Here is a 16,386-nt window from a genome sequence, read left to right on the forward strand (position 1 = left end):
AGTAAGAAGTTGGAAGAGACAGCAAAAACTTGATTTAAGATGAGGGTTTGGAAAAAGAGTATTTTTACAGTAGGAATGTTACACGGAAATTACGATATATTTTCTTTGCAAATGACAGGCTGCTTCTGTGATCAAGCAGGAAGTGAAATGGTAATGGTTAGTAAAGGCATATTTGTATACATATGTATATTTTAGATATGTCAGTACAAATTACTTTAAAAGAAAGGAATAGCGTGTGGTTTTGCAAAATCTACATATCCTTCCATCTTTTTCAAAAGTTGGTAACTGATTTCCTTTGTACCTAAGGGAACAGACTTAAGGAATGCAGAAGAAAGGTTCTGCATAGTTATCTCTCTGATAAATGCATAGCAGAAAGTAAGTGCTAAAAATGTCATATGTTATAATGAATGTAAGTAATTCTTTTTTTTTGGAATCTCAAACCAGGCAGAAGTGGAGCAAGTTTTAGTAACAAACTTCAGATGAAAATACTAGAGAATATGAAGAGAAATGGGATGCAGAAGGAATACCACCCAAAATATAATTAACGTGGGAGAATGAATCAGACAAGTATTTTACTTGAGGTCTTTTGACTGTTTTGTTGTTTTGGTATTTTTTTTAAAAGGACTTGTGGTTATTTGTGGCTATTATTTCTCAAATTAAAATTCAGCTGCTGTTGTTTTAGCACTCACACTATCTGGTTTTGAAATCTCTTGACACATATCTTCCAGTATTACTTTATCATAATATTCCTACATCTTCCATGTTGTATTTTTAATGCTGAATGAATGATGCTGGATATGCTCTCACTAGCTATAGTATCCGAGAATTAGACCACTTTTTGCTATTGTTTTTGCTACTACCAGCAAAATATAATGAAGATTAGTGAAATAAGATATGATTATTAAGGGCCCTATTGTGAATGTAGTTTTTCCTTTTAACCCTATATGCTTGCTTCTTGTGTGATCTTCCTCAGCCATATTTGTTCACTGTGGAAATCACTGCTGCAGCATCTGCAAAATTTACAGGTGGGCTTGAAAAGCAAATAGAAAATTCATGGATGTACAGCCAGGGCTATAACATGTGATAGCTCCAAAGCCATTAAATACTAAGATAGTGCACATGACTTATGAAGTTTCTAAGCCTCAGAGTGCCTTTAGCCACAGATTACTCTATGACTAAACACTTTCTTACACTTTTTGATTGAATATACCTTTAAATGAAAGCAAGAGACTTTGTCACCACTAAATAACAAAAGTAAGTATGACTACAGTCACCCCAGCTCCATCTAAATGTAAAAAAAAAAAAAGAAAAAAAAAAAAAGAAAGGTGAACTAAGGAAGGGAGAGTTGGAGGGAAGATTCCATCCTGTCTTCTGGATTGGTGGATGGAGAGCTCTCTCCTGTCTTCTGCAGTGAGTGATTGTAAGAGAGTGTTGCGGATTGTGTTTGTCTTGACATTGTTGACACAGGATTTGCCTGAACAATGCCTTGGCATCTTGCCTCTGGGAAGACCAGCTCAAGACCCAGACAATGACATTACCTCTCACCATTTACGCTTCTTAAGCCCAGCATCCTGTCTCTGGGAAGACCATAATATTAACTATCTGCTTGGCATCGGCATGCTGTCTCTGGGAAGTTCAGCTCGAGACCTGAATTTTGCAGCAGTGCCTACCAAGAGGTGCTTGCATTCGAATCATGTGAAGAAGAACACCAGAGCAGATGGCTCCTATGACATGAACAACACATACCAGAAAACTTATTCCTCCTCTGGTGTGTGTGACATTCTTCTCTGTGGGAACATCACCTGCAACAGCCTGCATGCCTTCTGCCTCTGAACATCATCTGCACCGAGACACTGAGGGACCTGCACTGAGACGGAGCCAATGAAATCTAGTTGGACTGGTGGTGGTGGTAACTATAATCTTGTTGCGTCTCTCCGGCTTGCTTGCTTATCTTTCCTTTTCTCTTCTTCTCCTTCTTTGTCTTCTTCTTCCTCTTCTCTCTGCCCTATTGCGCTCATAAGAATACAGCTAACAAGGTTGTATGGCATTTGACCGTGTGGGTGTCTTAATCTTGCTCTTGGGATTGTGTCAAAACCTCCCCCGACACTGAATGGGGACAGTGATGATTGCACATTTGCACATCAGAGCTAGCCAAAAATCCCACGCTGTAGTAGACAATTTCCTGTACTGACATCCAAAACCTGCTTTATAAATGTTGTATTTGAATAAATCATGCTCTTCGTGAACTCGATTACTTGTTTTGAAGACAATGGGACCTACAGTTGACAGGCTGTTCATCAATCCAGTACTGCCACATTTGGGCCTATAGCTACCACAGTATTTGATATCTGCCCCCCACCGCTACAAACTGCAATACAGTAGAAGGTGACTTCTGAGGCACATGAATTGTTTCTATTTATTCTTGAGATGGTTTATATTGATGGTAATGTTACAAAGTAGCTTTTTGCATTGCTGAAAATAGGAAAGTTAGAGAGAAATACAAGAAAAAAAAAACATTTTACTAATTATGAATTTATAAGATTTATAGTGGTTTCAATCTGACAAAAGAATTAAAAGTGTAATGAATGGTTAGAGAAAGAACTCTGCCTTTCTGAAGGCATTTCAAAATACAAAACAGAGGAAAATACAATCAAAAAAGATTCAGGTATTATTATTTTTTAGAAAATATGGGAGTTAAAAGTGCTCACATATTGTTATATGAATTAACCAATTAATATTTGAAAAAAAAGTCTTGTTCCAAATTATTAGAATACAACTTTCTTTGGTTCTAAAATATAGAACACTGACCTGTATTTTATGATCTTGGATATTATGTGGAGAAAGCAAAATAGAAATTAAGAAAACAGGCTTTGCTGTCTTTTAATAAAAAGTACAGTCACAGTACAAAATATTTCAGATGCCCTACAAGAATCTGTCACGAGAACACTGAAACAGACACTCTGAAACAAGCACCTTTCGACTGAAATAAATGTTTATTTTTTTTCCTATTAAATTCTATACCTTTTCAAAGAAGAGGGACTGTAGGGGAATGTGAAAAGGGAATACTCTGTTCTTTTTCTCTTAAAATCTCTGAGAAGTCTGAAAATATGAGACTTCTGAAGAAGTTGCAGAATTTATGAATTTGTGATCTTTTTGCCTGAACACTAACAAAAAAATACATGATCTGCTTTTTTGTCTGATTATATGTTTAATAAAAGCTAGTCTGAGAGGTAGAAGAGCAATGAATTAAGGACAACAGTGTAATCTTCCCTGTAGTGCCTGATCTTCCATATCTTTTTGAACCAAATACTTTTCTTTTTTGATAGTTTTTGAGCAAATAAAGCTTTTCTGTGGCTTGAACTCTCCTGGGTGAATAAAAGGAAAATCAACATTCTACTGGATTTTATAGACTATTTAAACACACTTAATAGGATTCCCTTATATAACAAAAAAGAATATAAAAAGAAAATATAACTAAGTGAAGATCCTGTACAGTATCTTTAAATAGAAAAAATATTTAATCAGGACAATGACAGTGGTATGATGGCTATTTGTTCTAAAATAATATATTCTGAAAACAGGCTGGATGTATGTGCTATTTTCGGGACCTTATGATCAGTTTTCCAAAAGCACATGAGAGACTAATTGGTACTGAAGATGGACCCTCCCAACACTTTTATGTCATAAAATATGCATTTTTTTAAGAGTAAGTTCTTTAATAAGGGTCATGGTCTTTTGAAGCAAGCTTTTATGATGTTCTTTCTCTAAAGAACAATTTAATTAGATATCAAAATGTCACTTATAGTGAATAAAAATCTCTAAATACTTAAGTTAGTGCAATGTGTTACCTGTAGAAGTGAAAGGAAATGACGCTTCTGTTTTACTCTGTTGTTGTAGAGACTAACAGGGAAAATCACAATACTTGTTTACCAGCAGAGGAAACCTGTTGCCTAACCCAAGGCCCGAGTCACTATCCATTAATGGAAGACTTTCCACTGACTTCCCTGAGTTATGATTTCTGGGTATTTGTTTCAGCAGAAAAAATAGGATAAGGCTCAATGGTCCATGTTATTATTGGAACTTATAACTCTATACAGGAAACATATATCTAAAATTATAATCGTTTTACAATTAAGTACCTAAAATTATACTTTTATCAGACAGTAATAATAACAATGATAATTCTTTTTCCTCCGATAAATCCTGCTGTGATTAGAATTTGTTTTGCTTTGAAGTATAATAAATGGACATGTGAGGTCAAAGTTAAGGTCTATCATTGGACCTTTCTTTGCAAGCAGTACCTGCAATTAAATAGTTGTAGGATATACTAGTGTGATTGTGCTTCTACAGTAAACCGATTAGAAAAGTTTTTGAAGGTGTTGAAGCAGTGAACTAGCATGTTCTTTCTTACCCTTTTAAAAATTCAACCTCCACCTTACTTTACATCACATACACAGAAAAAAAAAGGGAGGCAGAGGGGAAGGAAAGAAAGAGTGATGTTCCAGATGTCATTCCACAGAGAGTAGTAGCCTCATTAAGCATGCCCAGTAAAAGAAGCCACAGCATCCCCTCAAAAAAATGCAGTTTAGAGGAAGCAACTGATTCTTACAGTTGCTGAAAAAATGTGCTTTTTTAGAAACAAATCTGGAGAAAGTATGTTTTATGGCTGTAGTGCCATAACCTGTGGAAATCAAATATCTGTCTGAATAGAGTATCAAGACACAGTAAGTTTCACTTAAACAGTTTTATAACAAAGCAGAACAAGAATATAATTTCAAATGCATGTTAAATTTTCTGCCACTTCAAACAAAGACTGACATTTTAAATCTTATTCATAATTTCTGTGTATATTAATTATAGATGTAATTTAACAGCCACTAAATATAGAGTCCAATAAAAATATAGAGTCCAATAAAATTTTGCTTGGGTTATGAATGCAGAAAAGTGTTATTGTTAATTAGAGAACTTAAAAGGAATTATTAACATTTTTAAAGATACAGCATATTTTTTTTCTTTCTTGAAAATTTCTGGCTTTTTTTTTAATTGCAGTTTTATTTCTTTTTAAACTTGCTGGATGATAGCCTCATTTCAGACCAAGGCTGTGACCCAGTTTTTATGTAACTGAAGAGGGGACAGCAAGCAATACTCCTACATCCTTAAGCATTTGAATTGCTTTTTGATGTATTGCACCTGGACTGCTGGGTCAGGGCAACTGGTGCTAAACATCGAGGTCCCCCTCATGGTGAAAAAAAATCGAGACTGATGACTTGCCTACTGCCACTATGTAATCCAGTATAGCTGACCTGGAGCAGAACAGTGTTGGAAGAGGAAAAGTTTGACAAACCATCCTTAAAACTAGGTGACAAGAGGGCAGGTATGCAACACAGTTGGAGGCCAGGAAAGTAAAGCTGTAGGATGTGGTTTCTTCTTATGGCTTTTTGGTGTGCAGTAAGTTACCTGCATTTTTTAAATACATTTTCTTCTGCCAATCACATTGCTATATTGCAGCAGCTATATGGTTTGTTTTTCATTTTTGTTCCAGTATAATAATCTAATTTACATGGAGAGGCTTACGCAGTGTCTCCAAATCCACTGTGAGCTGCACTTCACCCACAGGTGAACAGGCAGGACCAAGAACTGAAAGCTTCCCAGCTTGTCTGTGATGCTCAGAAACTTGATGACCCAAATTCTGCCTGATTTCACCTTTCAGAAGCACTAGAACCACATTCCCAAGATAATCAATTGCAAACCTCCATCTGATTTCATCGGCAGTAACACCGGACTCGGGAAGTTAGAATGTGGGTGGAATGGGCAATGAAATTACCTGTCAACGTCTATTTGTAAACAATCATTCAGACTGTAGGATAGCTTTGCAACCCATCAGCATGATAGAATAGATGGAGCTCTTTCCTTGCATTTCATGCTGCCTTTTGAAATTTTCCAGAAATAGCTTTATTTAGAGCTATGGCTTGGCAGAAAGTACCTTTTCATTCTGTGCTTAAAATATTTTAATGCAAACACCTCCTAAGCAAGGGGGAACCAATTTTTTCTTTTGATGGTTGACTTTTCACAACGAATTACAAAAGAAGTCAATAGTGTCAGAATCAGTATGCAAAAGCTTTAAAAAGAGCCCACCCAGCTTGTCTGTTTAGTAGTATTTCTTTGCACTCGATCACTTTTTGCAAATCCTCTAGCTGTCAGTATTTTAATGAGGCTGTTTATAGCTAAAGGAAAGCACAGATTAGATCAAATACCGCAGGGAGTTTGTAAGATCAAAGCTTACCTTTTCAAAAGTCTTAATACTGCTAGGTTGTGCCAAAAACTAGAGTTCTAGTTAAATAAAAATATTGACTTATCTTGAAGGCACACTTCTTATCTGTTTTACATAAAACTTTCAAGCATTTTTTGTAATTAATATTATATTGTTGTCTATAAAGCATACCTAAATGACACATTTTAATGAGAGAGTTTTTTGTCCAGATTTTGTTGATTGACAAAAGAGCCAGCAATAGCCCCTCAGCTAACAGTACACTGTTTAAAGTATAATGAAATCCATATCTGGAGTAGATTAAGTAGAAAGCAAAGCTTCTTGGTATCATAAGGATGGAAACAGCATATCAAATATTTTGTCATTTTTATTCTTATTAGTGTCAATGTGTTTCTAGAGAGTTTGATTTACATCTTCTTAACAGTAGTCTGACATAGCCCTGAATTCTTAGACCTTGTTTGAATTATACATTAAATGCTAAAACCATAATAGGAAGTTCATCTTGCATTGCTGTAAGTTTGGCTTTCTTAAATGGACTATTGCACCTACATACTTTAAAACTGTTATCTGCAAATTTTGGATTATCCATCCAGGACCATGAAAAAGTAATTTGATAAACTGAAGAGAATTCTTAAGGGTTACTCAAACTATGAAATGCAAATGTTCTCTTATATTATAAAAAGTCATTATGATTTTAGTGAATCTGCTGAAAGTAAAACTATGAAAGAAATAATTACAAGTTTTATGTACAGGTCACATTCTGAAATAGTAACACTGAAATGTGATTGAAAAGCATTTGTATTCATTCATTCAGTAGTATTTTGAATAAAATGTAGTTAAAGAATAGTGATTCACTGATTCACAAAAGGGAAAGATATTACAGTAAATTTTCAACTATTTTCTGATTTCTTCGGTGTCTGACTTCTTTTGTATCTTCCTATCCTTTATTTAAAATAAATAGATGTCAGTGTACATAAAATTAGATTTACAGGGTGAAATTGATTTTCTTTAGTCAGCAAAATGGATCACACCCATAAAATTATTTAAGAAAGTATGTTATAAAAGGTAGTATTTGTGGAAAGCATTTCATATTTCATAACATGCCTTTATAATTTAGAGATTTTCAAAAATGAAATAGGAAAAAGAAATATGTATTTAGATTAATTTATTTTTTTGCAAAATTCTAACCCCTTCGGAATCTGATGTAAAGATACATGTATTCTTTTTTATGTAATATGCAAGTAACATATTTTAATTCTTTGTTTTAAAATTTATAAGAGCTATTAGCTATTTAGCTAAAAGCTAAAAGCTATTATCAATGTATCCACTGTATCTACTGTCAGGGTATCTACTATACTTTTTTTTTTTTTTAATTAAAAATCTTATAAAACTCTTTTATAGATGACTGCTTAGGGAAATACGCTACACTAGATCTCTGGAATCTTTATCTACTGCAGGGATGTAGCAAGGACTTTCCCAATGTAACATATCTCTGTTCTATTTTTAAAGTGTCACATTTGTATCATTTGATTCGTGACTTTTCTGCTAGAGACATTGATAAATAGTTTTAACAGTGAATTGATGACAAGATAGGCACATGATCATTTTAAACTTAAAAATATAGCCAGCATATTTTGGGTAGATCATAAACAAATGTCTGGTGATTAATATTTTAACAATTCATGTGACCAGTTGAAACCAAATTATATGCAGGATGGAAGCATGTAACTTATTATTTTTCGCTTGAATCATCCTATGAACTAGCTGAAAGACTTCACTGACTATTCCCAGGACCCTGTTTTATGTAAGCATTCACTGCTAGAATTAGTATGCAACTGTATATACAATACGAAAATGACAGATATTCCCTATTTTCCATCTATTTATTTATTTATTTATTTGAAACTCTGTATTGGATACCTAAGGGATAAACATTAAGGACAAATATCCTTTCAATTAACTGTGTTTTAACTAGTTTTTTTTCAAACTTACTCTATGGACATTCCATTTATTTGTCTGCTGGCTTTTCTTTTTGTAAGGTCATGTCCCACATTAAATGTCTGAAGTCACTCAGGCAAATCAAACATATCTATGTGTAGCTGTTTAAAAAAATCAATGCTGTCTTACATCAATCATTTACTATCTGATATCAAAATTTTGACTTCCTTTTACATATTCAAGCTCACAAAATGTGGCAATGTGTTTCAATATTGTAGAAGAGTAATAATGCACTGAGGAATGTTTCCTCAATGATCATGACAGGAGAGAGAAAGGCACTGGGAAATGCTATCCCTAATCCCAGCCTGGTAGTTTAGAAATAAAATTAGTCATCCTCAGCTTTCTTTCCTGAGATCTGAAGTTCTGTGTAACAATATAAGATGAATTACAGAAAAAAAAAAAAAAAAAAAAAAAGCACGAGAGAAAACATTGATTTATGGCAGTCACTGGCAGAACTACGGAGAAGGAAGAGAAGAGCTATATATATAATGTACATCTTGACTAAGTGATAACTAAAGAGTGAGATTCATGATAAATTGAGCTGTGCAGCTACTACAAAAACAGGGTTAAGTGCACATTTGTTTCAATTCTGCACAGCTGTTTCTTCAGAGCATGTTCCCTGCTCCTTAATATTCATTGCTAGCAAACACTCACGCAGAAAAGTTTTTGTTCGACATGAATGTTTAGGAAATTACTGTTCTCTGTATGAATATTTAGTTTTGCATTCAAAAACTCAAGCATTCATGAACAATTTTATGGGTTTGTTATTCATCATTTACTGTTCTTCTGATTCATAAGTTTCATTCTTTTAGTCAAAGAACAATGAAACTATAACTTTTTGGCAATCATACATCAAAAGCAGTATAATAAAAATTATAGTGAAAAGTTCACCAAAAATTCCAATAGGCTGATCTTTGTTTAAGCTTGTCAAAAACATTTACAAAAAAAAATCACAGACCTAAGATTTTTGCTTTTGAAAACTAATGACTGAAAACAATGCAAAACTTCCTTTGCATAAATTCAATATGTTTACTCTAAGATTAAATGACATGCAGGGAGATTGTTAGGTGAGAATTATTAAAAGAGGCCAAAGATAAGAGTAAAAGGGGTAAATTAAACTCTAATCCTTTTTAAATCCAGATGTATTAGATTTAATATGGAGAAAAATTTCAAAATAAAATATCAATATCAATATCAAATAAAATAAATATTAGTAATAAATATTGATTCATAGTATTACTAGAATTTCCCTCGAGGGAAGGTGGCAATTTTCTTGACATAAGCAGTTGAAAATGGAGAGAAATATTTTACCAACTGATATCAATATTTATAAAAGATAATCTAACAACTTCTTTCTTTCAAAGCTAAAAGGATATAAGGCAAAGATAATTTTATGATTCTCTCTAACATGGGCTATTTGTCATCTGCCAATAATAATTACAGCTGGTCCTCCAAGTCAAAAATGGTCCATCCTCACATGCAGAAAGCCATGCAAGTGTGGCAGGACCACCAGTATTGATGAACAAGGAGCTCCTAACAAAATGCAGATGTAGAAAGAAAGCAAGGTATAGATGAAGGAGAAGGAATGTAGAGACACTCTCCAAGTGTGCTGGCTTGGTGTTAGTAAAGCCAAAGTCTAGCTGGAGCTGAATCTGGCAAAGGGTATGAAGAGCAAGAAGCAGGGGTTCTACAGGTATTTTAGAAGCAAAATATAAATAGGGAAAATGCGGGCCCACTACTAAGTGAGACTCAATCATACTGACAAAGGACATGAAAAAGACTGAAGTGTCCAGTGCCTTCTTTACTGGCAAGATTTGCCTGCAGGAATCACAGCACCCTGATAAATGTGGGAAAGCCTGGATCAAGGAAGATGTGCTTTTGGTGGAGGAGAATCAAGTCAGGAAACATTTAAAGGATCTGGACATATGCAAGTCCATGGGACCTGATGTGGATCTTCCAGTTCTGTGGTCCCCAGTGCGAGACAGTCAGGCACATACTGCAGAAAGTCCCATGAAGAGCCATGAAGATGCTTATGAGATTGGCGCCTCTGAAATATGAGAAGACACTAAGAGAGATGGGACTGTTTAACTTGGAGCAGGGGAAGTAGAGGGGTATCTTATCAATGCCAATATACACCTGAGAAGGTGGAAGTAAAGAAGACAAAGCCATATTCTTCTCATTACTGTCCAGTGACAGGACAAGAGGCAATGGGCATGAATTGAAATGCAGGGAATACCATTTCAATACAAGAAAACCCTTATTCCTGTGATGATGACCCAACATGGGAACAGGCTGTTCAGGCAGGGACACCTACAGCACCTGGCACAGAGTCCTGTCGAAGAGGGTTTGGAAGATCTTCACAGGACTCCACAACATCTCTGGGCAGCCTGTTCCAGGGCTCTGTCACCCTCACAGGAAAGAAGTTCTTCCTCCTGTACAGATGGAACTTCCTGTGTTTCAACTTGTACCCATTACCCCTTGTCCTGTCACTGGCCACCACTGAGAAGAGTTTGGCCCCATTCTCCCTACATTCACCCCTCAGGTATTTGTACATGTTGATCAGATCCCCTCTCACCCTTCTCTAATCTAAACAGGCCCAGCTCGCTTAGTCTTTCCTCATAAGATAGACGCTCAAGTCCCTTAATCATCTTTGTTGCTCAACACTGGACCCTCTCTAGAAGCTCCATGTCCCTCTTTTACCGGGGAGCCCAGCACTGCACACAATACTCTAGGTGCGGTCTCACCAGAGCCGAGTAGAGGGGCAGGATCCTCTCCCTTTACCTGCTGGCAACGCTCCTCCTGATGCAGGCCAGGATCCCATTGGCCTTCTTGGCCACGAGGGCATCATGGTTAACTTGTTGTCAACCAGGCTTGCCAAATCCCTCTCCACAGAGCTGCTTTCCAGCAGGTCAACCCCTAGGACTTACCCCCTACTTACTTAAAAAAATACATTGAATATCTATGTTTATCTCCTCCTTTCTTCAGTAAGCTACCTTTTCTCAAAGAAGGAAGAGGAGATTCACAGGTTCTTGATTTTCTTGGCTATCTTTGCATTGTCACTATTACAATCTATTCTAAGGATTTTGTCTACAGTAGTATAGGGAATAGGCAAGCTTATGCCTATTTCAGACTACTGATAGCCGGCAAATTCCCTGGTAGTGATGAAAATCGTGATGATTTTGATGATAAGGTTTGTCTACATTCTTTTTAACATTTTTTTTTAAAGTCTGCATTTCTCTCCAAAATTTTAAGATGAACAGGAAGTTCAACTGAGTGAAATATATAGCCTACTTTGCTGTTCACACGAATTACAAAGTTTTTCATTTCTGACTTGATAGGTATACATGAATGTAAGGACTACACATACATACAAACATATATATATATTTAAGATTCCATTCTATTTGTGTTTCTAGGCAAGAAATTATACTAATTCTGCATTTGAAATGATTGAAGAAGTTCCATTGCTATATGACTATTTACCTACTAGAGTAATCATATAGGTAGTATATTGTTTAATTTATTGGTGATCTTATTCTCTTCGCTTAGAACTACGATAGAGTTAAGTCACTGCTAATCTCCACAACCGGTGGATTGCAGGGGGATTATTGCTATCTTTCATAGAAATGAGCAGCTTTTACATCCTATTTTGATACACTGCTCTAAAGACAAAACAAACAAACAAGCACAAGATGAGATAATCTTAAAAAAAAACTGATGAAACAGGGAAAGAAAAGGGAATGACATGAATCTATCCTTCAGCCAAAAATAGAACTGAGAGACAAGAATGTAAGCAATAAGAAACGTAAGCAGTCTGATTTTGCTACAGTTTGTAGTTTTGTAGATGTTCATGAACTATTTCTTCCTCTGGTTTACTACAGTATATGCTGTTCCATGTGAAAGCTGGACCTCATAGGATATAATATCTTGTCTGCTCTATCACATTTTAAATAATAAAAAATGACGTGACAAGGATTATTAAGCAACATAAAACAAATAAAACAAAGGAAGTGGAAAAAACAAGGTATCAACACTCTTCCGTAACAGTTATTTCTTTGAATTATGATGGTATAGCTCAGTACATATCTACTCAGAACAGACAGTAATAATGTATTTTTTTGACCTCTCATTTTTGCTAAATGGTTTCCTGGACAGAACAAGAACGTCAAAATAACAACAGAAAATCCCTAAATCAGTTCTTGTTAAAATGAATGCCTATTCTTTCTGTGATTCTTTGAAGTATTTATTTAATGAACTTGAACACGGGATATGCAAATATATGAGATTACTGCTTACAATATACAAGTTTATTTAAATAGTCGTTCCATTAGACAATCCAAAGGGAAGTTGAATCCTTCCCAGAATGAAAGCTACAAAAGTCTACAGACAGAAAATACTATCATGAGCCCCCTAGAAAGCATTAAAAAGAAAAAAAAAAAAAAAAAGAGAGAGAAAATTTCTCTTTTTTTTCATTTTCAATAAGAGTGTGAGAAATCTCCTAGAGTTAATCCAGTCCTCTGTTGAAATGCTCACCTTATGTTAGCCACTCTTGGTTCTTTTAGGCAGCTGTATTTCATATCATAGCCAATATTATTCACTTAACATTTAGATTTCTCTATTCCCTATCCCACACATGCAGAATACATTGCTCAACTTTTTCCCCTCCCTGTCTCTTCCTAGGTAACTAGAAGGTCACATTGACAATGCAGTTCCTCTTTCCATTTGTACAGAACTAGACTGTTAGAAATTCCTTCTGGATGTATTTGGATCAAGATTTGGCGTAACGGGTCAGAATTAGCACTTCAGAAATTGTAGTGAAAGTTTGACACCAGTGTAAAACCAAAGATATCACACCTTGACTGTTAGGAGGTAGACTTAGTAGAGAGACCATTACAGAACTTGTCCTTATTATTCTTACCTTAGGTTAAAGGAGAGATTAGGCACATCTGGGAGACTTGATAGCGTACACTTTGCTGCGTAGAGACAAGATGAATAGTTCAGAAGAGATCCAATGGACATACAAACCCGGAAGAGAATTGCAGTAAATGGATCAAGAACAAGATGCCACAGAAGCATTTGTTTTGCAAGTCAGCATGTTTGCTAGAATTCATATTCTTATTTTCATTTGGAGAGTGAACATTTTTATTTGGAGAGTGGTAGTGCTGTGAGAGTGAACTCATGATGGGAAGGAAGCCTCCTTTAACTACTTTGCATCCCTGCATTTTTAGGCTCAAGAGTTTGCATGCAGAACTTTTGCTGCACTAGGACAATTGTGCAACATTATTACAAACTCCTCTGAGATGTGTTCATTCCAGCTTATGTCATGAATCTCACTACAAAACCATACTGGCATCACTATTTTACTGGAGCACACAGGCTGATTACTGACACCAGTCAGGCTATGCTTCCAGAATCGTAGAGAAATTCATCAGCACACTCTGTAACCATATGAGAACTGCTTAATCTTGTAAGCCAGGTCAAAAACAAACAAAAAAATTCCTTGCTTTTAGGACCATTCAACTTCAATTGTCCTATGGCAGTAATAGCATGATGACTATTTCTGCAGGTTTGTATAACTATTAATCCCATTTGTTCTATGTGTGTGCCTAATTCTCATGCTTCCAGAAAATCCTGAAAGCTTACTTTTATTACCACTATCTTTGTGATATTCCTTTCTCCTAATGAATATATACTACTGCATGCTAAAGAAACTCCAGTTTATCCTTGCCAGAGGTACACTCATCAACTTGTTCAGTACCTTGTATTGATGGATCAAACAATTTTTGCAACCTAGCAGATACGGTCTGAGACTTGTAGAAGACTCCTGAGATGTGGATTACTGTAGGTAAGAAAGAATCCATGCTCTGGTTTCAGCTCCACACTTCTTCATGATTGCCAATCCAGATGGCCAAAGGCTGAACTTTGAAGTAAATAAGGTGAGTTTATTTCAATAAAAATATGAAGAGTGTATTCTAACAGTAATTGTTACAACAGTTATGCTTGGAGGCAGACAAAGAAAAGTTAAAAGTATCTTCCTTAGCTCTCATGCTACCTTACTCTCAGTGAATTTTCTGTGTTCTCTTCTGCTGTGGAACAACCAGCCACCTATCTCTAAAGTCAAATCAGATATCACCCAGGAAATTGGTAGTAGTATGTTAGATAATCTTCCTCCTTTTCTTCGATGAGGAGGTTACTGCTTTAAGATGAAATCTTTCACTGTATCCTTTTTTCTTAGACGATTTTTGCTGAATGGAAGGTATCCCTATAATCTCAAGTATTGAAAGTGATTTGATAGGGCATTATCTCTTTCCTCCTACACAGTACAGTTACCGTGCAGTACAGATGCACAGTACAGTACAGATGCAGTTTCAGCTACTTGCCATCATCAGAAAATTCACTTCTACCTTGAAACAACCAGATTGGCTTACCAGTTAATCTATTAAAATTCCCTTTCAAAAATTTGCATAAAATTTCAGGGGTGGAAGGCATTTATGATTATCTGAAGTGGTGCTTCTTGCTATATCCCCAATTGTTCAAAGCGTACCATTATAAACCAGTACATGTCATTTCGTCACATTGCTAGTGAGAGGTGGATATCACTTTTCAACACATATTGTCAAGGGCAGTATTAGTGGTAATCTGGGAAGAGTAAAAGAGATCAAAATCATATGTTCACTTCACCAATCTCCAGAACTGTATATATTATCCATAATATCAGAGAGGTCCTGTCTTATGTAGTTAATTTGTTTATCCTGTCCAAAAATCTGATTTATCTGCCTATTTACTCTTGATATTCTTACCTGATTTAAAAAAAGCAAAAAAAGCATTGTGTCCATTGAACAATCCTGTAAAATGTGACATTGGTATTTAAGGGAGGGGACATACAGAAGAGCTCTACACCAAAGGACCAGGTCACTGTTAATGGAAATGGATCTGGTGCATAAGCGAGCTATGTACTGGTTTATTTTCTTTGTTTTTTTTTTTTTTTTTCTTTTCATGAAGTTACTGCTAATAAGTGACAAAGTTCTACAACTGAGATATTCCTTCTCAGCAGAGAGTTCATAAAAATCTGTGATTTCATAGATTATTCATATGATTTAAAATGACAGAGCAACTATACACTCATTTTTCTCACTTAATGATATTTTTGGTCCCAGTAACTATTATCGGAAACTGTGAAATAGGCAAAGATTTGCTAGAATGAGATGAGAGCAACAAAGTTGTTTTCCTTTTCAGTTGTCAGAATATTCAATACCTTAAGTACATTTTGTTATAGCTGCATTTTGGACTAGTACTTGTCCAAAGTACAAGGAAGATGCCCTATCCCTTTGATAGGTGTCACTTTCAAATACTACCATTTTTTTTCTCGTCTCTTTTCCATAAAATATTCAGAGCATAAATTCTTCAAAGAAGGAAAAAACTCCTGAGCATATGAAGCAATATAGCAAAATATATTAAAATTCTATTGAATATAAAATGATAGAAATTAATTAGAAAAACTTTACTAACTCTTGCACACAAGTAAAATTTTGTCATTTGGGTTGCTCCATTCAAAATGAGCAAACTGAATAAATACCTGTCTATTAAATATTAAATAAGTGCATAGCTCTCATGTATCAAGCTGTGGAAGAATTGCTTGAAAAGGAGGAAAAACTAGGGCCTAACAGAAGCTATGTCATTACAGAAGCTTGCTTGGAGTGATACGCAGTTGTCACTTCCAGGGTGGTTGTTATGCACAGGCTCTGGTCCTGCACGGTTCCCTAGGCAGCACAATCTGCCCTCCTTGCAGCTGCAAAGAGGAGTAACAGAGGATGGAGTGGGGTGAAGACACCGCGGCCAAACTCTGTTGCCCTCCCTGTGCTGGGCCGCTGATAAGCCGCACTGTAGCTGCCCAATGGGAGATATACGATAACGTGTCCAGTGCTGATCCAGCAAGGATGGCAAATCACTCCTTTTGGATGAACTTTGCAGGAACTTTGATCATTATAAGCTCATTTTAATGCCATACACACCTCCATCCCAAAAGTTACCCGCCTCCGAGGTACAACCACTCCTCACTGAGCATGCGCTCTAGATTTTTGATTGACTGTACCTTTAAATGAAAGCAAGAAAATTTTTCA

The sequence above is a fragment of the Tinamus guttatus genome, unplaced genomic scaffold, assembly GCF_059628265.1.
Source record: "Tinamus guttatus ecotype Peru unplaced genomic scaffold, ASM5962826v1 Tinamus_guttatus_pri_ptg000384l, whole genome shotgun sequence".
NCBI lineage: Eukaryota > Metazoa > Chordata > Aves > Tinamiformes > Tinamidae > Tinamus > Tinamus guttatus.